Raw genomic sequence first — 22,451 nt, forward strand, 5'->3', positions numbered from 1 at the left:
GTTAAGGCACTATATCTGAATGCGAGAAGAATTCGCAACAAAATAGATGAATTAATAGTGCAGATAGAAATTAATAGCTTTGATCTAATAGTCATTATGGAGACATGGTTGCCATTTGGCCAAGGTTGGGAATTAAATATTCCAGGATACTTAACTTTTAGAAGAGATAGGTAAAATGGAAGAGGAGGGGTAGCCCTGATAATAAAGAATGGGATAAAGACAGTAGAGAGAAAGGATCTTAGTATAAGAGTAGAGACGTCTTACTGCAATTATATAGGGCCCTGGTGAAACCACACCTGAAATATTGTTTACAGTTTTGGTGGTCTTACCTAAGGAAGGATATACTTGCCATAGAGGGAGTGCAACAAAGGTTCACCAGACTGATTCCTGGAATGGGGGGATTGTCCTATGAGGAGAGATTGAGTAGACTAGGCCTATATTGTCCAGAGTTTAGAAGAATAAGGTGATCTCATTGAAACATACAAGATTCTTACAGGGTTTGACAGGGTAGATGCAGGGAGGATGTTTCCCCTGGCTTGGGAATCTCGAACCAGGGGTCACAGTGTCAGAATAAAGGGCGGCCATTTAGGACTGAGATGAGGAGAAATTTCTTCACTCGGAGGGTGGTGAATCTTTAGAATTCTCTACCCCAGAGGGCTGTGAAGGCTCAGTCATTGAGTACCCTGTATATTCAAGACGGAGATCGATAGATTTTGGGATATTAAGGGAATCAAGGGATATGGGGATAGTGCAAGAAAGTGTAGTTGAGGTCGATCAACCATGATCTTCTTGAATGGCAGAGCAGGCTTGAGAGGCCAAATGGCCTACTCCTGCTCCTATTATGTTCTTGTGTAACGGGGGGTGGGCAAGGGAAAGAAGATAGTTATGAACTTCTCCAAGGTGAAGTCGCTAGGCTAAAGTTCCAAATTTATGGGGCACTTGAAAACATAATGTTTTTGGGAGAAGACAACTGCTGGTCCATCTAGCCAACCCTTTCAAATGACTTATTGGTTTTCCTTACTGTGATTCTGGGATAATAGCCCTTTATTTCTTTCTCTAAAAGGAATTCATACAGTCTTTTAAATTTGCCATGGCTTTCAGTTGTTAAAATTTGTCTCAAATCCTATTTTCTTTTGACTTCCTTAACATTAAACTCTCTCCTAGACCTCAATTTTTGTGCCCAATAGAACTTTCCTGAAAAAAATTGACTTCTATCAAGTTTCCTTTCATCCCCCTCTTCCAAAGAGTAAATTCCTAGGACAGACTATTTTTCTGTTAAAATGCTCAAATTTAGGAATCAGCCTTGTAGCCCTCTTTGGGGCATGCAAAGCCTCAACATGCTTGCTGCAGGGGCCAATACCCAGAGTGCAGCAAGCAGCTTTCAAAGTCATTCAAAGGATTCAAAGTCATAGAGGCTTTGTTCGACACTCAGAAGTTATTGGAATCTTCTCAATCTATCAGAAATTGGCAGAGGATCTGTCTGGGACGCAAGCTGTAAATTTGTTGTTCTAACTGCAAGTTCTCTCCTAACCAGTATATAATGATCTTGTGTGACAAAATAAGTTGCAATAACCTAATCAGGTTGAGATAAGATATCATCGACGCCGATGGGCAGTCCTGTTGCATCCTCTACACACGGCAATGCCATTTACCTATCCCTCAGGGCCAGGTGAAGGTTTCAGGAACTAATGATTCATTAATTTCAATTTAACTTCAGGTCAAAATGAACTGGTGTGATGGCACAAGTCCTAGGATTTTATACAAAGTGGGAGTGGGTGATCACTTCTGGCACTTCCTATCTACAAAAGTGTAACACTTTTATTTGCATTCTAAGCGCTTGGTTTCCTTAGAATCAAACAGGCTAGCTTTTAGACCTGTAGGGCATTGTATACACAAATGGGTAACTTATCTTGAAGCAATCATTCTGAAATAGAAAAATTACTTGGTAATACATCAGAGCATCTAACTTACACCTACACGTACTGCATTCCCGCACCTACCTATACTAGCATTCCTGATCTGTACCTGCACAGCTCACCGCTTCAGACTTGAGTTCTGTTGGAATGTAAATGAGGAGAGGGTTGGACCCAATGCATAGCTGAACAGAAAGGATCAATTTTGCTTTTGTTTAAAAGGGGGGAAAAAAGCTATACTCTACACTTGCAAAAATTATTTTACAGGAAATGGTGGGGGAGAATCTAGTTAATTTCCATTAGTTCATAATTAGAAAATAAGAGTAAGAAATGATGATGTGTTGAAGTCTTTACAGGAAGTAGGCATTTGAAAAAACATAAGGAAATGTGTCTTCTAAATAACTGACGTGACAACATTCAGTTAAAAAAAAAAATTACTGATATTTTGATATTCCTTGTAGAACCAGTCTGGCTAGTTAAATGCATAAAGCTTTATTCCACCTTCATATAAACTAGATGTCAATTTAATTAGTTAATCTGGCCTTATTAACATTCCAAATAGATTCCCACCTATAAAAGAGAAAATCATGCTTAATTTAAATATTTTAGAGACACACGGTCTGCTGCTGTGTGTTGGTGCCACGTGTGTGCCCAGTTCTAGGAGGTGCAATTCTAGCGTCTTGCACGACCTTCACAGCCAATTAAATATTTTTAACTATATTCACTGTGGCAACATAGGAAATACGGCAGCCAAATTGCAAACAGCAAGTTCCCACAAAAAAACAATTGGATAAATGATCAAATAATCTGGTGGTGTTGGTTGATTGATGAATGGTGGCCAGGATACTGGGATAACTCCCCTGGTCTTGGAATAGTGCCGAGAGATCTTTTACCTCCACCCGAGAGGATAAACAGGGTCTTGGTTTAACATCTCATCCGAAAGAAGGCAACTCTAACAGTGCAACACTTCCTCAGTACTGCACTGGTGTGTCAACCTTGAATCTGTGCTCAAGTTTCTGGAGTGGGACTTGAACCCACAATCATCTGACTTATAAGGCAAGTGTGCTACCACTAAGCCATGTCTGACAGCTGGAAAACTGTGGGCGCAGTCTTAGCACCAGGAATGCGCTACCAGTTATTTCTGATCAGGTAGCACTGGGGATCAGTGGGCTCTTGCTGCTCCAATGTGCGAGCCTCATTAAGTTGCAAAACTTAAGGGAATCGTTTCTTCCAGTAACCAAATGTCATTGTGGTGCTTCTGTATCAAACAGGCTCACTTGCAACCCAGCTTCCTGCACTGCAGGCCAGAATTTCTTAAATTTGCTATTGCAGTTGACAGTCTTGTTGGACTGCAGGATTATTTATTTTTGCCTTTTCTGACTTTTCACTGGCTTTACGCCAGATATGAGTTTAATCCTGATTTTGAAGTTTTTCTGTATCTGAACCTATTGTTCTGAAGGGTTGGTCTTTGTCTAGAAACAGTCCCATCTGCATTGGACGGGCATTCTTTTAGGAATTCTTTTGAGCCTAAGGGAGCAGCACCGTGGTTCTGTTACTGGACTAGTAATCCAGAGGCCTGATCTGGAGACATGAGTTCAAATCACACCACGGCAGCTGGGGAATTTAAATTCAGTTAATGAAATAAATCTGGAACTAACAAAAAAAATGCTAGTATCAGTAAGGGTGACCATGAAACTACTGGATTGGCGTAAACCCATCTGGTTCACTAATGTCCTTTTAGGGAAGGAAATCTGCCGTCATTACTTGGTCTGGCCAATATGTGACTCCAGACCCACAACAATGTGATTGACTCTTAACGGCCTTCTGAAATGGCCTAGCAACTCACTCAGTTGTACCAAACTGCTACACAGAAGTATACTAAGAATAAAACCAGACGGACCACCCGGCATCGATCTAGGCACCGTACACGACAAAGCCAAACCCAGCCCAGTTGACCCTGCAAAGTCCTTCTCACTAACATTAAGGGACTTGTGCCAAAATTGGGAGAGCAGTCCCAGGCTAGTCAAGCAATGGCCTGACATAGTCATACTCACAGAATCATACCTTTCAGCCAATGTCCCAGACTCCTCCATCACCATGCCTGGGTATGTCCTGTTCCACGGGCAGGACAGACCCACCAGCGGTGGCAGCACAGAAATAAAGGAAGACTTGGATTTATATAGTGTTTTTCACGACCACCAGGCGTCCCAAAGCACTTTACAGCCAATTAAGTACTTTTTGAACTGTAGTTACTGTTTTAATGTAGGAAACGGTATACAGTGGGGAGGGAATGGCCCTGGGAGTCTTCCACATTAAATCTGGACCCCATGAAGTCTGATGGCATCAGGTCAAACATAGGCAAGGAAGCCTCCTGCTCATTACCACCTATCGCCCTCCCTCAACTGAATCAGTACTCCTCCATCTTGAACACCACTTGGAAGAAGCACTGAGGGGAGCAAGGGCACAGAATGTACCCTGGGTGGGGGACTTCAATGTCCATCACCAAGAGTGGCTGGGTAGCACCACTACTGACCGAGCTGGCCGAGTCCTGAAGGATTAAACTGCCAGACTGGGCCTGCGGTGGGTGGTGAGAGAACCAACACGAGGGAAAAAACTACTTGACCTCGTTCTCACCAGTCTACTTGTCGCAGATGCATCTGCCCATGGCAGGAGTGACCATTGCATAGTTCTTGTGGAGACGAAGTCCCGTCTTCACACTGAGAACAGTCTCCATCGTGTTGTGTGGCACTACCACCATGCTAAATGGGATAGATTCAGAACAGATCTAGCAGCTCAAAACTTGGCATCCATGAGGTGCTGTGGGCCATCAGCAGCAGAAATGTATTCCACCACACTCTGTAACCAAATAGCCCAGAAAAAAATCCCTCACTGTACCATTATGCCAGGGGACTAACCCTGGTTCAATGAGGAGTGCAGAAGAGCATGCCAGGAGCAGCACCAGGTATACCTAAAAATGGAAGTGTCAACCTGGTGAGGCTACAACACAGGACTACATACATGCGAAACAGCGTGCTATAGACAGCTAAGCGATCCCACAACCAACGGATCAGATCAAAGCTCTGCAGCCCTGCCACATCCCGTTGTGAATGGTGGTGGACAATTAAACAACTAATGAGAGGAGGAGGCTCCATGAACATTCCATCCTCAATGATGGCAGAGCCCAGCATGTGAGTGCAAAAGCCAAGGCTGAAGCGTTTGCCACCATCTTCAGCCCGAAGGGCCGAGTGGATGATCCCAACCATCATAGAAGCCAGTCTTCAGCCAATTCGATTCCCTCCACATGATATCAAGAAATGGTTGAACGCACTGGATACATCAAAGGCTATCATCCCCAATAGCATCACAGCTGTCATGCTGAAGACTTGTGCTCCAGAACTAGCCCTGCCTCTACCCAAGCTGTTCCAGTACAGTTACAACACTGACATCTACCTGATGATGTGGAAAATTGCCCACAAGAAGCAGGACAAATCCAATCTGACAATTACTGCGCCATCAGTCTACTCTCAATCATCAGCAAGGTAATGCAAGGTGTTGTCAACCGTGCTGTCAAATGGCACTTACTCGCCAGTAACCTGCTCACCGATGCTCAGTTTGCTCACTGGACCACTTAGCTCCAGACCTCATTACAGCCTTGGCCCAAACATGGACAAAAGAACTGAATTTCAGAGGTGAGGTGAGAGTGACTGCGTTTGATTTCAAGGCAGCATGTGACAGAGTGTGGCATCAAGAAACCCTAGTAAAATTGAAGTCAATAAGAATCAGGAGGAATACTCCACTGGCTGGAGTTGTACCTAGCACAAAGGAAGATGGTTGTAGCTGTTGGAGGCCAATCTCAGCCCCAGGACATTGCTGCAGGAGTTCCTCGGGGCAGTGTCCTAGGCCCAACCATCTTCAGCTGCTTCATCAATGACCTTCCCTCCATCAGAGGGTCAGAAGTGCAGATGTTCACTGATGATTGCAAAGTGTTCAATTCCATTCGCAACTCCTCAGAGAATGAAGCAGTCCGTGCCCGCCTGCAGCAAGACCTGGATGACATTTAGGCTTGGGCTGATAAATGGCAGGTAACATTTGCGTCACACAAGTGCTAGGCAATGACTATCTCCAACAAGAGAGAGTCTAACCACCGCCCCTTGACATTCAATGGCATTACCATCACCGAGTCCCCTACCGTCAACATCCTAGGGGGGTCACCATTGACCAGAAACTTAACTGGACCAGCCACATAACTACTGTGGCTACAAGAGTAGGTCAGATGCTGAGTATTCTGTAGCGAGTGTCTCACCTCCTGACTTCCCAAAGCCTTTCCACCATCTACAAGGCACAAGTCAGGGGTGTGATGGAATACTTTCCACTTGCTTGGATGAGTGTAGCTCCTACAACACTCCAGAAACTCTACCATCCAGAACAAAGCAGCCCGCTTGATTGGCACCCCATCCGCCACCTTAAACATTCATTCCCTCTACTGCTGGCGCACAGTGGCTGCAGTGTGTACCATCTACAAAATGCACTGCAGCAACTTGCCAAGGCTTCTTCGACAGCAGCTCCCAAGCCCGTGACCTCTACCGCCTAGAAGGACAAGGGCAGCAGGCACATGGTAACACCATCACCTGCAGGTTCCCCTCCAAGTCACACGCCATCCTGACTTGGAAATATATCGCCATTTCTTCATCCTTGCTGGGTTAAAATCTTGGACCTCCCTCCCTAACAGCACTGTGGGAGTACCTTCACCACATGGACTGCAACGGTTCAGTAAGGCGGCTCACCACCACCTTTTCAAGGGCAATTAGGAAGGTGCAATAAATGCTGGCCTTGCCAGCGATGCCCACATCCCATGAACGAATTTAAAAAAAAGTAATACAGGCATGAGCAGACATGCATGCCTGCAGTGGAGGAGGGCTCAATGGACCCGTAGCCACCCAGACAGGCAGGTGTACAGATCATGCCACTGTTACTTGGACATATGAGGACCAAGCTCCTTACAATTCACCAGGTAGGCAGCATCAGCACCTTGCCATGTCCTGCAGCCAGATCTTCAAATCCCCCTGCAACTTCCAACCCCACTTCCTTCTGTGTCTTTCTCTGGAATAATGTCTCCACCAAGTCATTTACAACTGCACTTTCAAATTCCCAACTGCCTCGCCTTTTGCCGGTCCTCCACCTTTTGATGCCCTTTTCACCAGCAAAACATTTTCCCTCTCCCATCCTCATTGTTCCCCTGTTATGGTCCCTATCTTTGTTTCCTCAATCCAAGGGATGTATACTTCAGCATATCTGGTGCACAACTGGTTTAGCCATCCATTACCACATCTGTGGACCAACATCAAATGATACCAACTGTCTCCTCCTGTCCCCACTACCCTCATCTCCAACAAGAAGTGTGAGGAGCTCACAAACTTCACTGGTTACCTAAGACTGAAACCAATCATTCAGCTGGTTCCCCTTTCCTACCAAGCCCATAAGCTATGTTTCTCACTAGTTTCTATTCCATCTCCCCTCATGCCCTCTATGCTCATCATGTCTGAGATTTACCTTCTGCTTCCTTGACCCCATTCCCACTAAACTGCTGACCACCCAACTTCCCTTTCTGGTCTCCATGCAAGCAGATAGTGCAAATGGTTCAGTCTCTTTTAAAGCCAAAATCATCACCTTCCTCCTCAAAAATCCCACCGATGACCTGTCTGTTCTTGCAAACTACTGCCCCATCTCCAATCACCCTTGCTTTACCAAAGTCCTTTAAAACATTGTCCCTTCCCAAATCCGTGTCCGTCTTTCCTGCGACTCCTTGTTTGAATTTCTCCAATCAGGTTTCCATCCCTGCCATAACATTGAAATGGCCCTAACCAGACACAAATGATATCTTCTGTGACTCTGACCATGGTGCATTATCCCTGCCCATCGCTCGCAACCACAGCTTTTGGCAAAGTCGACCACACCATTCTCCTCCATTGTCCATCTTAGTGGGGTTGCCCTCACTTGGATCCACTCTTACCTATCAAATCGGAACCAGAGTATCTCCATTAATTGCTTCTTTGCTTGCCCCTGTACCATTACCTTTGGAGTCCCCAAGAATCTTTCCTTGACTCCATCCTCTGCCTCATGTACATGCTGCCCCTTGATCCATAAACTTTGGGTTGGTTTCCATGTGCATGCTGATGATGCCCAGCAGTACCTCACCCAAACCCTCCACTCTCATTGTGTTGTCAGAGACAGTCCGACATCCAGCTACAATATGAGCTACAATTTCTTCCTGCTAAACATTGGTATAGACAAAACCATCATCTTCAGCCCTGCTACAAACTTAATACCCTTACTACCGATTCCATCCTCCCCGACCACTGTCTCAGATTGAACCAGATTGTTTGCATCCTCAGCATACTATTCAACCCCGAGTTGCATTTCAAATCCATAGCTTCTTCATCACAGAGGCGACCTATTTTCATCTTCGTAACATTATCCGCCTCAGCCCATCAGCTGATGAAGCTGCTCTTCACTTCGAGTCAACTATTCCAATGCCCTTCCGGGTAGCCTTCCATCCTCCACCCTCTGTAAACTTCAGCTTGTCCAAATCTCTGCTGGCCATATCCTATCCTGCACCAAATTCCTGTCATCCACCACATCTGTCCTGCTGACCTACACTGGTTCCCGTTCCACCAATATCTCAAATTTAAAGTCCTCATTCTCTTGCTTAAATTCCTTCACGGCCTTCTTCATCCTTCCCTCTGTAACCTCCTTCAGCCATTGAACCCCCCCTCCCCCCACCAAAACATTCCGTTCTGTGGAGTGGCTTTTTCTGCATACCCTCTTTGCCCCACAATTGGCAACCGTGCTCTCAGCTATCTAGGCCCTACACTCTGGAATTCCATCCCTAAACCACTCCACCTCTCTCCCCTCCTTTTAGACCCTCCTTAAAATCCTCCTTTTTGACCAATGTTTGATCACCTCTCCTAATATCTCCTCCTTTGGCACAGTGTCCATGTGTTTGTTACACCTCGATGTGTGCCATGGAATATGTTTTCTATGTTAAAGGCACTATATAAATGCTAGTTGCTGTGGTGGTGGAAGTCATGATTGTCTTGAAATTCTATGCCATTGATTTCCTTCAAGTTGTCTGGTGACAGATCAGCCACTCTGCAGTGCTCCACTACATACATCAGGTCAATTATGCATTGCTTTCCAAAGCCAACAATTTAGTTACCTTTCTGAAGAATGACAACCAGCAGCAAGAGGGTTCTTTACTTTGTCAGTGGCTGGCTTCCAAAGAGTGAAGGATCTCATTGATGGAACCCATATAGCCAAATGAGCTTTCAGCAATGCTATGGGATTGATGATTAGCAAGGTGTTCATTTACATCAATATCCAGGATGTATTTGACCATCATAACTAGGTAGATGCCAGATACTTTGGAAACTCCCATGATGCATTTATTCTGTGGCATCTACAGTCTCGCTGTTGTTTCAAGGTATTTCTGCCCTAAATGCATGGTTCCTGGGCAACCAGGGATCCCTTCTCGAGTCATGCCTCATGACCACAGTGTGAATCCAAGAATTGCAGCAGAACCTAAGGCACAAGGGTACAAATAGAACATATGCAGTCTACCCTACTTAAGGAAGTGGCCCTAGAAATAGTAGATGCATTGCTGATCATCTTCCAACATTCGATGGAATCTGGAACAGTTCCCATGGATTGGAGGGTAGCTAATGTTACCCCACTATTCAAAAAAGGTGGTAGAGAGAAAACGGGGAATTACAGATCGGTAAACCTGACATCGGTAGTGGGGAAAATGCTAGAGTCCATGATAAAAGATGTAATAGCAGAGCACTTGGAAAACAGTGACAGGATCGGACAAAGTCAACATGGATTTACAAAGGGTAAATCGTGCTTGACTAATCTACTGGAATTTTTTGAGAATGTAACTGGTAAAATAGATAAGGGAGAACCAGTGGATGTGGTGTATTTGGACTTTCAGAAGGATTTCGATAAGGTCTCGCATAAGAGATTAGCGTGTAAAGTTAAGGCACATGGGATTGGGGGCAAGGTACTGACTTGGATAGAGAACTGGTTGGCAGACAGAAAGCAAAGAGTTGGAATAAATGGGTCTTTTTCCGAGTGGCAGGCAGTGACTAGTGGGGTACCCCAGGGATCGGTCCTTGGACCCCAGTCATTCACAATATATGTTAACTAGCTGAAGTGCCCGGCGGTGCCGAGGCTTTTTCGAGGGCATGTTGTTGTTGGAAGAGAGAGAGCGAGCGACTGGGGGGAAGAGAGCGAGCGACTGGGGGGAAGAGAGCGAGCGACTGGGGGGGAAGAGAGCGAGCGACTGGGGGGAAGAGAGCGAGCGACTGGGGGGAAGAGAGAGAGCGACTGGGGGGAAGAGAGAGAGCGACTGGGGTGGGGGGGCGGGGGGGAGAGGCGGGGGGCGGGGGGGAGGGGCGGGGCGGGGGGGAAAGAGAGGGCGGGGGGAAGAGAGGGCGGGGGAAGGGAGGGAGGGGGGAAGGGAGGGAGGGGGTGAAGGGAGGGAGGGGGTGAAGGGAGGGCAGGGGGGAAGGGAGGGCGGGGGGGGAAGGGAGGGGGAAGGGAGGGCGGGGGGGAAAGGGAAGGGGGGAAGGGGAGGGGGGGAAGGGAGGGCGGGGGGAAGGGGGGGAGAGGAGAAGGGAGGGAGGGGCGAGGCCCCCCGAGGGTCGCGGCCCTCCCCCCCCCCCCCGAGGGTCGCGCCCCCCCCCCCTCGAGGTGAAGACCGCCGATTGTGGCTGTGCGAGACGGCCGGCGGGCCCGGTTGCCAGGGTAACCCTTGACGCTCAGCAAGCCCCGCCCCCCGGCCGAGCCAGAGAGAGACGCCGCGGGAAAAAGAAAGGAAAAGTTTGGAATCAAGATGGCGGCGACTCACCTCGGTTCAGAACGATAAGGCCCGCCCACACACGCACCGATTGGCCCGGTGGCACACGCCAGCAACCCGGCGTACGATTGGTCGAGCTCGAGGTCACTCTGTCGCTAATGAGCGGATAATGAGATGCTAATGAGCGGAACGTTAAGGTTTTTCGGATACCGTGGGCGTGATTTTAGCCCGGCCGAAACGTAAATAGGCTTAAAACCGTTTTGGAAAGGTAAGCTTTCTTTCGACGTAACGCACGCGTAGGTACGCCCTGTAACTTTCGAGCGCATAGCCGCCCAGACGCGCACCTGCAGACAGACAGACAGATAGACAGAAGGACAGACAGAAGGACCGATTTATATATATAGATGATCTAGACAAGGGAACTAGATGTAATATCTCCAAATTTGCACATGACACAAAGCTGGGTGGGTGTGTGTGCTCTGAGGAGGATGCCGAGAAACTCCAGTATGATTTGGACAGGTTGGGTGATTGGGCAGAAGCATGGCAGATGCAATATAACGTGGATAAATGTGAGGTTATCCACTTTGGTAGCAAAAACAGGAAGGCAGATTATTATCTGAATGGCAATAGATTGGGAGAAGGGGAAGTGCAACGAGACCTGGGTGTCCTTGTGCACCAGTCGCTGAAGGGAAGCATGCAGGTGCAGCAGGCAGTTAAGAAGGCAAATGGTATGTTGGCCTTCGTAGTGAGAGGGTTTGAGTACAGGAACAAGGATGTCTTGCTGCAGTTGTCCAGGGCCTTGGTGAGACCACATCTTGAGTATTGTGTGCAGTGTTGGTCGCCTTATCTGAGGAAGGATGTTCTTGCCATGGAAGGAGTTCAGTGAAGATTCACCAGGCTGATACCTGGGATGGCAGGAATGACGTATGAGGAGAGATTGGATCGATTGGGCTTGTACTCACTGGAGTTTAGAAGAATGGGAGGGGATCTCATTGAAACTTATAAAATTCTGACAGGACTGGACAGACCAGATGCAGGAAGAATGTTCACGATGGTCGGGGAGTCCAGAACCAGGGGTCACAGTCTAAGGATAAGGGGTAAGCCATTTAGGACAGAAATGAGGAGGAATTTCTTCACCCAGAGAGTGGTGAACCTGTGGAATTCTCTGCCACAGAAGGCAGTAGAGGCCAATTTATTAAATATATTCAAGAAGGAGTTGGATATATTTCTCAAGGCTAAAGGGATCAAGGGGTATGGGGAGAAAGCAGGGACCGGGTACTGAATTTGGATGATCAGCCATGATTGCATTGAATGGCGGAGCAGGCTCGAGGGGCCGAATGGCCTACTCCTGCTCCTATCTTCTCTGTTTTTATGTTACCCCTGATGATTCAATGTCATTTTTTGCTCTTAAAAATTAATTATCCAGTTAAATCATGTGACATAAATGACATAGAAAATGGGAATGTAGTACCTAAAAACAAAACTTGAATTATCAGATAATTTGACTTAAGCAACTTTGAATTAAGAGTAGATTATAATAGGCATGCTGAAATTAAGATTTTACTGTGCTTCAGTACAGCCCTGAAAAGATCAGTATTGTGCAGTATGCTGCATTAATATGCTCTTGGAAGAGGAGTCGCCAAGCAGCAGGTGGAAGACGAATGTCAAGAAGGTCTTGAAAAGAGGGCCTTGATCATGAGCCCAAGGTTGAAGAGTTGCCAGATGCACTAGATCTGCAACAAGGAATGCAAATCCAGCAACACCTAATAGACAACCATTTCAATTAACAACCAAAGTCACTCTAGCACAAGCATTTTGAATACATGGGCCTCGATTTTCATTGGGCCATGAGGCGGGCTTCGGGCTTTTAGGCGTGCGGGGGGTTAAAAATTGCAAAACCTGGGGGTTGCGACGCCCCCCGGCCTGGTTCCCGTCTCCACGCCATTTTAACCTAGGTGTGTCTGATTGACCCGAATCAATCCTGCCTGCAACAGGCGGGACTGGTCTTTAGGGCCCTTAAACAGCACTAATTGGCCTTAATAATCCCATTTTATCAGGCGCTTGCCTGTTTAACCCTTTTCTCACGTAAAACGCGCCTGGCGTGAACACTCTTGGCTTGCTGACTATCAGCTGCAGGTCCAACATTAAAGAGGATATTTGATCAGTCATCATTTGCAGGTGGCAGGACTTTGTTGTCTCAGGTCTGGGGGAACTTTTACCAGGCCTAACCACACCTGTGGAAGGTTGGAGCCTCACACACATCTCCAGTGTGACCTGGGAAACCCCGTTCGCCACCTTCACTCAGCGCTTCCTCAACGGAGTCGTACACCAGAAGCATGGGAGCCATTTATTTCCTTCCCTTCTGGGCATTAGATGAGCTCGAACACCAGCCGCGGCACCAGCAGAACCAGGAACAACAGCAGCAGCAACAGGAGCACCAGGCTGCTGCTCACCCACCTGAAGCTGCACAGGCCAGAAGGAGCCAGCACTTGCAAGTGGCTTGAGAGCACCTTGCTGCACATCAGGGGGGCCATGGGGACCCGTATCTGCACTGGCAGTCCTACTCAGAAGGAATTCCATGAAGGTCTGGTTTCTCTGTTCAATAGATGCCCATCGCTCCTCAAGAGATGTCATTCTATTATGAACACTCACCATGTTTTCCATACCCTGGCGACTTATCTCCTCCATGGAGGTTGCCATCCTTTCCATGGTGATGCATTCATGCACCAATGACTCCACAAAGACTCTGCTCATGTTCGCGATGGACTCCTCCATTCGCTCCACACTTGCAGCTACCCTGGAGACAGAACCTGCCAGAGACTCCTGCATCTGTTCCTGGAGTTCTAGCACCACTGATCTTATGGATGGACCCAGAGGCAGAGGGTCAACGTGCAGCTGAGCCGAGCTGGCAGAGTCCTGCGCCCTCCGACTAGGACTCCCCACTGCTATCCCTGTCTCCACAATTTGCTGATGCTCACTTGTGATACACCAGGTGACAACAGTACTCTATGTCCCGAAGGTCCCACCGAGGTGTGAGTGTCTGCGCTGGTGCTGGGTGCGCTGAATTCTGATGACGCTGCGCCCTCAGAGGTTGCAGATTCCTCTGAGGAGTCTGGAAGCTCAGGCTCTTCCTCCTGGGCAGTGGGGACGGGGGCTCTCGATGGTCCTGTGGGGGAGTGAAGGAAAGAGTTGGAGATGTGAGGTCAAGGTTACATGCAAATTGCATATTGCAGATGATCATAGGTCCATCTGTTATAGCTTCAGAATCATTATCAGTGACTCATGCAATGTCAATGAGAGAGATGGAAAACTATTCTGCCACCAGCTTGCTGTGATGCACCCGTCTGTCCGTCCCCCACTTGCGCCTCATCCTCCAGTCCTACGATCTCCAGGATCGCCTCCTCCCAGGGGGTGAGGTGGGCTACTGATGGTGGCCCTCCTCCTGTCTTCGCATGTTCTCTTTTATTGTGAGCTCTCTTTTCCTGCACTGCAACCACATTCTTTGTGTGAGCCCCAAGGAGTTGACTTGACCTGCCACCTGTAGCCACACAGCCTTGGTCTGACTGGGAGGCCTCTTCCTCCCTGAAGAAGGGAACAGGGCCTCCCTGTGGGCCCTAGCACCATCCAGTAATGCCTGGAGTGAAGCCTCATCAAATTTGGGGGCAGATATAGCCCTCCCGCTGGCCGTTGCTCCTGCAGGCTCCTGTGCCATCTTAATGGTGAAGTTTGGGAGCCTGCAGAGGAAGCAAGGCTTGCTGTGGACCTTAAAAGCAGCAGCAATGATGACGTCATATTCTGCGACTTTCTGATTAGAAATACTCAATTGCCAAGGCTTCCCACATGCTGAAATCAATTGACCAATTGTGTTAAATTTGCATCAATCTCACAGACCCATTTACAATCGTGTCGGAATCACTAAATTCAGGGAACCCGCCAATTCCCCGCACCTGAACTAAAATTGAGCCCATTTTCTCAACAAACTCACAAGCCAAACCCCATATAAAATATCATCTTGTATGATAAACATTATGGGAAGAATTTTGACAGGACAGGTGGGAGCGGGGTGGGGGGTTAAATTGGTAAAACTGTGAAACCTGACACCAGCCTGTCACGAATGCGCCTACTTCCAGTTTAACCACAGTAGTTTTGGGCGTTGCCGAGTAACCCACTCTGCAGAGGCGTATGTGATTTTAATATTTAAATGATGCATTCCTCCAATTTTGGCAGTCATTTGAATTTAATGGCTGTGAGCTGAGTTTCCCCAGGGCTCAGGAATGTTTTGCCACTGGGAATGGTTGGGGCAGTGATCATTGTACCTTTTAAAGGAAAATTGAATAAATACTTGAAGCAGAAGACAGCAGAACAGTGGGATTCATTTTTGATTGCTTTAGCAAAGAACCTCCACAGACACAATGAGCCAAATGGCCTGCTTCTGTGCTGTAAACCTAAATGGTTCTTTTATAGCCCTACACACCATCATTGAAAGGTCTGCTTGGAATGTGAAAGTTTTGTCATGCATGAATATGGGTTCCATGATGATAGTGTTAGACAGTCCAAAAGGTTCCCTTAAGGTGAGCAAGCATCTCATGTGAGTCTGCAGCTGGTGGAGATGAATGTATGTGTTGCTGCCATGCCTTAGAACAGCAGTAAAACAACTTCAGCAGAGACTTAACTTGGGGAAACTTCTTTGAACTGATATGCTTTTTTGCATCTAGTCTGCCAACCTCCTGATTGCAGGAGCTGAAGTGAGTAGACCTGTCATCTTCCCAAGCAGCCTGAAGGAGGTCACTCTCTGAGCCAAAGATGACTACTTTCCTTTGGCTCATCTCGATGGCCCCTTACAGATTCCTCAGATATCAAGAAAGATCCAGCCAAACAATAAATATTTGGCTGTAGTAGGAAGCCAGGTGCCCCTTAAAGTGCAGCAGTTGAAGCCCTGACTATTCCCCCAATCAGCACGTGGAGTGCTCCAAAATTATTTAACTTAGGGGACCTCAGAAATTCCAGGCGGTTTCCTACCGACACCTCTTGTAGCTTCATCGACCTGTACTCGTACTTTCAGGGAATTAATTGAGTCTCCATCTCTTCAATATTCCAAACTATTCTTGCCAGAATATTTTCAAATTGGATTTGGACAATTAAAAGCAATTTTTTTGCACAGTTTTGCAGTTCTTTTATATAATGATTGAATACTCTAAAGCTATTGAGTTTGAGCATTGGGAAACTTAAACAATGATGTTGCTGTAATTCCTCCAAACAGAGGAGGTGTTTTGGTTGGATAAACCAAACCATTTCAGTTAGGGTGGTAGAGTGCCCAATCACACTGAAATGTCTTTACTGTGAGACTTTCTGGAGTGTAATTTGAGATTAATCCCCTAGAACCCCAGAGTTTTAAAGTGAAACTGACCTGAAACCTTTAATGTTTGTGCCATGTTAAGAAAATGAACCCTTTTCTCATGATCACTATTTTCTTATTATTGAATGTAATATTACAACTACAGACTTTCACAATCACATACCAACTGCCTTTATCTCTTGTATTGCTGTAATTCTTTTTAATTTCATTACTGAATAACCTTGTAATAAAATGTGTGTACTATGTTATATTGAGTCAGATGTCTACATCATGACTGCTAAACTTTTGGTCAGTGTCAATTTTCTTGTGTGGAGAGGAATAGATACGGAAGAGTGGAGTGGAGAAGCGATGGCGAAAACAAGAGGGGATATGAGGGAAAGAATTCTTCTGATTGTCCTTGGGAAAAAGTGGGTGATTTGCAATGGAATAGGGATGGGATCAGGGGGCGGGTGGGGCGTGAGTCGTTCAAATGGGATGGATAGAGGAAGTGATGGGACCGAGGTGGTGGAGTATTGGGTAGGCTGAGAATTAGGGAATGAGATGTGAGCAAAGAGGTAGGAAGAAGGTATTTTCCCCTACAGTGCTCAGTGCCTTCCTTTCACACCACATTACGGCATTCATATCAACAACAACTTGTATTTATATAGTGCTGTTAACGTAGTAAAACGTCCCAAGGCGCTGCACAGGCGTATTTTAAGACAAAAAAATTTGACACCGAGCCACATAAGGATAAATTAGGGCAGGTGACCAAAAGCTTGGTCAAAGAGGTAGGTTTTAAGGAGCGTCTTAAAGGAGGAGAGAGAGGTAACGAGGGGGACAGATTTAGGCAGGGAATTCCAGAGCTTAGGGCCTTGGCAACAGAAGGCACGGCCACCAAGGTTGAGCAATTCTAATTATATATCCTCCCATCTGAAAGAATAAAAAGACACTGAGAATAGCAGAGAGGCAGTGAGAGAAACAGCAACATGTAAATTACCAAGGCAGATAAGACAGAGACCAAGCGATCGATTTTAACCCTATGGTAGAAATCTGGCAGGTGAATCATTAAAAATGAGCAGGTTACTTACCTATACTGTAGTGTATGTACCTTTAAGGGGAGAACTACTTTTTACAGCTCCTGTATACTGTAGTACCGGCAGTGACCACACCCGTATATAAACCCTGAGTAGGGCTCTGTGCTGTTAGTTTTAGAGTAACCCTCATCCAGTAAACACCTGTTGATTGTTCCTCTGCAGTCTCTGTCTATTTCTTGAAGGACACCATACATCAAGATTCACGGATTTTGCAGTGTCCGAGTATCAATAATACACGGACTGCAGGAGAACAATAATAACAGGTATTTACTGAACAGAGGGTACTCTTTTATTTGGACCCAAAAAAAAAAAACAATTCGACTGTAAATAAACAAAAGTTCAACTAAAGCTTAACAAATCAAATTAAAATTTGGTTTTCCGTGTTGATGATGCACTCCAGTCCCCGCGGCGCCCACCGGTCGCGGAAATACTCAAGCGCACTGGCGGACACCGCGTGCTCCATCTCCAGGGCCACCCGGGCGCGAACATGGCCGCGGAAGAGATGCAGGCAATCCGGCTGGACGACCCCCTCGACCGCCCGCTGCCTGGACCAATTGATTGCTCTTTTAGCCAGGCCGAGGAGCAGGCCCACAAGGAGGTCCTCCAACCTGTCCGCTCCCCTCTGCACCGGGTGACCGTAGATCAAGAGCGTGGGACTGAAGTGCAACCAAAAATCGAGGAGCAGCCCCTTCAAGTAGTGAAAGAGGGGCTGCAACCTCTCACAATCCATATAAACGTGAAACACGGACTCCTCCAGGCCGCAAAAAATGCAGGCGGCCTGGGAGTCCGTGAACCTACTTAAAACCTTATTGCACGGGACCGCTCCGTGCAACACCCTCCAGGCCAAGTCCCCGATGGAACAAGGGAGGACTCCCGCATAGAGAGCCCTCCATTGGGGACCTCCGCTACCGCCGGTCGGCAAAACGCCACGCCAAGGCGTGTCCGGACGGTAGACGAAGATGGCAAAGTGGAGAGTGTGCAGGAGCAGCCCGTACAGGAAACCCCTCCGCGCGGAATGAAAAGGCACGGAGGGTATTTCCTCGAGACGGCTCAAGTTGTGAGGCGCCGGTTCCCGAGGGGAGTTTCGGGGCCGGGCGCCGATGAGGAATTCCGTCCGAACGGGGGTAAGCTCGGACGGGATCGCCCCACGTGCTTGAGCCGCCTCGATACACCTAGTGGAGTCGGGGCCCAGTGCCGCTTTTACCGAATCGATGGTTTCGACCGCGAGCTGGACGTTGGCCCAGGACAGGCGCCGCGCCAGCTCCTCCGGCGCCATCCAGCCCGCTCCTCCGCCATCGAGCAGGTCCCCGACTCTGGTCACCTTGCCAGCCACAGCCCTACCCTCCGCCAGCCGCCCGAACCCGTGTTCGTGGAGGTGCGGATTCCTGAGCAGCGGCTCCCGAAGGAGAGCCGCCGCTCCTGACGGGGGAGAGCTCCACCTGGAAGCGACGTAGTTCCAAACCCATAGTAGTTCCTGGTAGAAGACAGGCAGCTCCCGCAGGCCGGCACGCCTGCTGCCCACTTTCGCAAACAGGAGCTGCGTGTCGTAATTGAGGCCATGCAGCTGGTGGAAGAAAAACGTCGCCAGCGCACACCATCTCGGAGGATTCTCGACGTACAGGTATCTCTGCAGCGTCTGAAGACGGAAAGTCGCAGCCTGGGTGCGAAGGCACAACAGCGCCTGACCGCCCTCCCTAAGTGGGAGACACAGAACCGCGGCAGAGACCCAGTGCTTCCTTTTGTCCCAGAAGAAGTCGATGAGCTTCTTCTGAATCTTGGCGACAAACGCAGGGGGAGGGATCAAAGTGACCAACCGGTACCACAACATGGCGGCCACCAGCTGGTTTATGACCAGCGCTCGACCCCTGTAGGACAACACTCAGAGCAGTCCTGTCCAGCGTCCTAGGCGAGCGGTGACTTTGGCCTCCAGCTCTTGCCAGTTCGCCGGCCAAGCGTCCTCGGCAGGGCTAAGGTAGACTCCCAAATAGAGGAGGTGCGTGGTGCTCCAGGCGAAAGGCCTGAACTCCTCCGGCAGGGAGTCCACCCGCCACTGACCCACCAGGAGTCCGGAACATTTCTCCCAGTTGATCTTGGCGGAGGATGCGTCCGAGTAAATCTGCTGGCATTCCCGCATCCTCCGCAAGTCAGCGGGATCCGTGACCATGAGGAGCACGTCATCGGCGTAAGCCGAGAGGACCACCTCCACGCCCGGCCCTTGCAGAGCCAGTCCCGTCAACCTCTTCCGCAAGAGGCGCAGGAAAGGCTCCACGCAAATGGCATATAACTGACCGGACATGGGGCATCCCTGACGCACCCCCCTCCCGAAGAGAAGGGGCGCCGTCAAGGACCCGTTAACTTTAATCAGACACTCCGCGGCGGCGTACAGAAGTCGGATCCGGGCGACGAAATGCGTCCCGAACCCGAATGCGCGCAGAGTCCCGAAGAGATACTCGTGATCCACCCTGTCGAACGCCTTCTCCTGATCCAGGGAAAGGAAGGCGACCGACAGACCAGCCCTCTGGGAGTGGTGGACCAGGTCCCGGACCAGATGGATGTTATCGTGGATGGTCCGGCCCGGGACCGTGTAGGACTGGTCGGGGTGGATCATGTGGGCCAGCACGGTGCCAAGGCGAGCAGACATGGCCCTGGCAAAGATTTTATAGTCCGTGCTGAGGAGGGAGACCGGGCGCCAGTTCTTAAGGAGGCGGAGATCGCCCTTCTTAGGCAGCAGGACAATGACCGCCCTGCGCCAAGAGAGGGGCATCTCCCCGGTCGCCAAACTTTTCCCCCAGGACCCGCGCGTAGTCGCCCCCCAAGACGTCCCAGAACGCCCTGCGGAACTCCACGGTCAGCCCGTCCAGCCCCGGGGACTTTCCCCTAGAGAGCTGGCGGAGGGCGCCGGTCAGCTCCGCCAGACTTAGCGGAGCGTCCAATTTTTCGGCGCCCTCCGGGCCAACCTTCGTCAGGTCCTCCCACAAAACTCTGCGCGCATCCTCGCTGGACGGATCCGGAGAGAACAGAGCCCCGTAATAGGCGCGGGTCTCCGCGCTGATTCCCTCCGGATCCGAGACCAGAGATCCGTCGTCGGCCAGCAGCCCCAAGAGCTGCTTACGGACCCCCCGTCTTTTTTCCAGCGAGTACAAGAAGGGGGAGCCGCGGTCCAGGTCCCGCAGGAGCTGGATCCGCGACCTCACGTACGCGCCTCGGGACCCGACGAGCTGCAGGTCCTTCAGCGCGCCCTTCTTCTCTTCGTACACCTTCCGCAGGGCCGGGTCCTCGACGACCTGACCGAGACGGGACTCCAGGTCGAGCACCTCCTTCTCCAACCGCCCGACCCGGGCCTCCCGCCTCTTGGTCGACCCCTTCGCATACTCCTGACAGAAGAGACGGATGTGAGCCTTGCCCACATCCCACCATAGCCTCAAGGAGGGGAAGCCCCCCTGCTTCCTTCTCCAGTCGGCCCAGAATCGACGAAACGAATCCCGGAACCGTGCGTCCTCCAGCAGCAGGTTGTTAAAATGCCAGTACACGGACCCCCCCCGCGCGCGCAGCGGAGCGAGCTCCGCCCACACCAGGTGGTGGTCCGTGCACGGCACCGGCCGCATGGAAGCTGCCGGAACGCAGGAGACGTACGCCCGGGAAATGTAGAGGCGGTCGATTCTGGACCTTCCTCCCCCAGACCTCACGCTAGTGAAGGCGCTGGAGTCGGGGTGGAGATTTCGCCAGACGTCCACCAAGTCGAAGGACCCAACCAGGTCCCTCAACTTCTCCATCGCCGCCGGGCTTCGCGGGGGACCCGAACGGTCCCTCGCCTCGAGGGTGCAGTTAAAATCCCCCCCGAGGATGACGCACTCGCCCACGTCGATGGAGCCCAAGAGAGCGGACACTTCTTCGAAGAAGCGCACTTGCTGCGCACTGGTCTGAGGGGCGTACACGTTCACTAGATGGAGCGGCACGCCCCCCAGGCGAACAGTGACCTGGAGCAAGCGGCCCGGCACGTGCTCCTTGACCCCCAAGATCTCCGGCTGAAAATGCGGGGCCAGCAAGATAGCCACCCCGCTGGAATTGTTGGAGAGGTGACTCATGCTGACCCCTCCTTGCCACTCCAGGAGCCACGTGGCTTCGTCTCCCGGAACGGTGTGGGTTTCTTGCAGGAAGCACACCGCATACTTCCCGTCCCGAAGGACCGAGAAGTTATTGAATCTGCGGCGCGCCTCCCTGCTGCCGTTGATGTTGAGGCTGGCTATGGTTATCTTCATGTCAGAAGCATAGTGCAACCTCTACCTACACCTAACGGGGGGAGGAAGCGCAGCCGCTGGTCCGCCGCCACTTCCTCAGCAGCCCAGTGAGAAACGTTGTGAGCCGACGCAGCTCGAGCGGGTTCACACCCTCGTCCGCGCCCAAGATCTTAACGGCGGCGCGGACGGAATCGATGAGCAGCGCCAGCTCCGACCACCTGTCGAGGGCCAGCCGGACCTTATTGCGCTGACCCAGGCACGTGGCCATAAAATCCCGGAGTTCCCTTACGGAAATGAGGGGAGACTCGGCAAGGGGCACGAGGTCATCCATCGCCACGTCGGCGCTGGAGTCCGAATCGTCCTCCGTGCCCATCACCGAGTCCCCATCCTCTTCCAGGGGGTCGTCACCAGCGGCCGACCCGTCCGCCGCGCAGTGCGAAGCGAACGACTCGGCCGCGCCAGCCAGTCCCGCCTCCGCCCGGATCCCACCCCCAGGATCGGCGGCAGAGGATTTCTCCCTGGGCTCCTCTAGGGGTGCCGGGCCAGAAGACGGCGGCGGTTCAGAGCTCCCCTCCGCCTCAGACGCCGGAACGACCGGAGAAACCGGGGAGAGAACAATTTCCAGCTCCTCCAGTACGTCCGGCACCAGAGACGCAGCCAGGGGGCCATCCTCCTCCCCGCCACCAACCTCCGACCCAGCGGACGGGGGGTTTTGAATTAAAAGCTCGACCAGGACGAGCATCCCCTGGGAGACGTCCGGGTCGCATTGGGCGAGCTCATTATCCTCGAGCTCGCCCGACCCAGCCCCCAGGCTGCCCGACCCGGCGAGGGGTAACGACACCGATAAAAGGTCAACTTCAATTACTGCCGCGGGTTGTTCCGCAACCCCCCCCACGGGTAGGGTCTCATCCCCATCCCCGGGAGGCACGTGCTGGACAGACACATCTGCCTCAGCTTCCCGAGGGACAGGCGACCCCTGCCGATCGCTGGTGATGACGACAGCGCTGGGGGGGTGGG

Source organism: Somniosus microcephalus, chromosome 1 (genome assembly GCF_052327205.1).
Source record: "Somniosus microcephalus isolate GS21.2 chromosome 1, FLI_Smic_1.0, whole genome shotgun sequence".
NCBI lineage: Eukaryota > Metazoa > Chordata > Chondrichthyes > Squaliformes > Somniosidae > Somniosus > Somniosus microcephalus.